The sequence below is a fragment of the Dipodomys spectabilis genome, unplaced genomic scaffold, assembly GCF_019054845.1.
Source record: "Dipodomys spectabilis isolate Male_0828 unplaced genomic scaffold, ASM1905484v1 ptg000304l, whole genome shotgun sequence".
Classification (NCBI taxonomy): Eukaryota; Metazoa; Chordata; class Mammalia; order Rodentia; family Heteromyidae; genus Dipodomys; species Dipodomys spectabilis.
In genome coordinates, this window is record NW_024870981.1 from 2,485,546 (window position 1) to 2,487,860 (window position 2,315).

Consider the following 2,315-nt stretch of genomic DNA (forward strand, 5'->3'; position numbering starts at 1 on the left):
CCTGAGCTGGGCGACCCCTCCCTGGATGGAACTGAGTCTGTGAGGTCACCTCGCCGCCAAGTTCCTGTGACCTGCCAAATGACTAGCTCTATTCCAAGGCCTGAGCTGGAGCTAGCCGCTCCTCCGAGCTTTGTCGGTATCCAAGATGGAGATCACCGGTGCTGGGGGGGGAGGGGTGGCCTTCCCTCCTCTGCTCCCAGAGGAGTGAGGAAGTGGGGCTTCTACTCATGCGGAGTCTTGGATCTCGGGTCGTCTCTGGTCTGCAAAGTGCAGGATGAAGTTGTCCGCTCCTTGTCGGTTCTTGCTGGTGTTGAGTAGAATCCGTTCGTCCGCTGCGTCTGGCTCCTTCGTCCTGGACTGCGTCTCAGGTATGCCTCCGCGGCGGTGGTCGCCGCTGCGACCCTGCCGCCGCAGCGGCAGCTGCTCAGATGTGTCTGCTTAGCTTCCCCTCTCTTGACTAACTCTCTGTCCTGTGATGGCACACTTGGTGTGATTCTCTGGCTTGGGACTGTTCACTGGAACTCTGAAACTGTTTTCTATGCAAGAGCTTGTTCAGATTCCAGCTTCTCCTCCGCCATCTTCCCGGAACTCCCTTGACTTTATTCTTAAATGTGTGCTTATGTAAGAAACACATGGTTCTAAAATTTCACAATTCTTTTGAACTTATTTTTGTTGAATTGTCTAGTTTAAGAAAATCAATTACTGTTTATATATAAAAAATGTTTTGTGCTCAATTTGGCTGCACATACACAAAAATTGGAACATACAGAGAAGATTAACATGGTCCCTGCACAAGGATGATACACAAATTAGTGAATCATTCCATATTTTTACAACAACAGATGCTGGAAGGGATATGGCCAGAAGGGAAGCCTACTGCATTCTTGTTGGGAGTGTAAACTTGTTCATCCACTTTGGAAAGCAGTTTGGAGGTTCCTCAAAAGCCTCCACATAGAGCTCCCTATTATACAGCAATCCCACTTTTGGGCATTCTCCCAAATGATCACAAACCAGTCCATACTAAAACTACCAACACAACAATGTTTATTGCTGTGTGGACCTTTCAGTAGTGGCCCGGGCGCCCGCAGGAGAGCCACCGGGCAGACGCCAGGCTGGGGCTGGACGTCGGCAGTCCATAGCTAAGATATGGTACCAACCCTGATGCTGCTCAGTAGAAGAATGGATCAAGAAAATGTTCTCTGTGTGTGTGTGTGTGTGTGTGTGTGTGTGTGTGTGTGTGTGTGTGTGTGTGAATGTACACTTACACAACCACTTTGGAAAGCAGTCTGGTGAGTCCTCAGAAAGATAAATATTGACCTTCCTTATGGCCCACTCATAGCACTTCTAGGCATCTATCCTGAACAACAGGTACCAATATTCAAGGACAAATGCACTTCCATGTTTATTGCAGCATTGTTCACAATAGCCAGGATATGAAAACAACCCATATGTCCCACCAGAGATGAATGGATCAAAAAACTGTGGTAACTATACACAACGGAATATTTTCCAGCCATTAGAAAGGACAAAATAATGGCATTAGTAGGGAAATCAATCAAGCTACAGGAAATCATGTTGAGCAAGTTAAGCCAAAAGCAAAGAGACAAATGGCACATGGTCTCCGTGATAAGCGGATGTTAAATCCAAAATGTAAGGTGATATGCCAAAATTAACAACACTTAAGAAACCAAGAACTTCCACTCATCTGGTCGAATCACTACTAAATAACCCCATTCTGCCCGTCATATGTGCACACTGAAGGGAAACCAGGAGGATGACACAGAACTAGAAGGAATCAGGGAAAAACATACAACAGTGGGATCCATCAGCTGCACTGGACATTGACCAAAATGAACTAAGCAACTCAATGTCACTGGAGGGAGGGAGGGAACAAGTGGGAAAGAGGGAACAGCTGGCGCTATGCAATACAAAAGAAATATACATATTTCAAAACAAAAAATTTACGTATGGAAGAAATAACTCTATTGCAAAGCTCATAGAATTGATAAATGTTGTAGACCATAATAGACAATTTGCTCCATCGAAGTTAGAATGTGTTTGTGATTTAAACTAAGCATCACTATCCCACAATATTGTGAAATTTGTGAAATTTGTAACCACTTAATCACAATAAAAACATTTGAAAAAATGATGAAGGTGGAAAAATAAGTTGCTCTAAAAAACAAAAAAGGAAAATGTTCTGTGTGTATTTGTGTGTACACACACACGCACACACATATACTATATATATATATATATATATATATATATATATTAATTCTATACCTCCATCAGAAAGAATGACATCGCTCAGT

The 2,315-nt window shown here is 43.5% G+C and overlaps 1 non-coding gene across 1 annotated transcript; it reads left to right on the forward strand.

Annotated features, from left to right (window-relative positions):
- Positions 1–726: 726 nt before the first annotated feature.
- LOC122127600 lies at positions 727–832 on the forward strand. Its single transcript, XR_006151210.1, has one exon. It is a non-coding gene; the product is annotated as a U6 spliceosomal RNA (small nuclear RNA).
- The last annotated feature ends 1,483 nt before the right edge of the window (positions 833–2,315 follow it).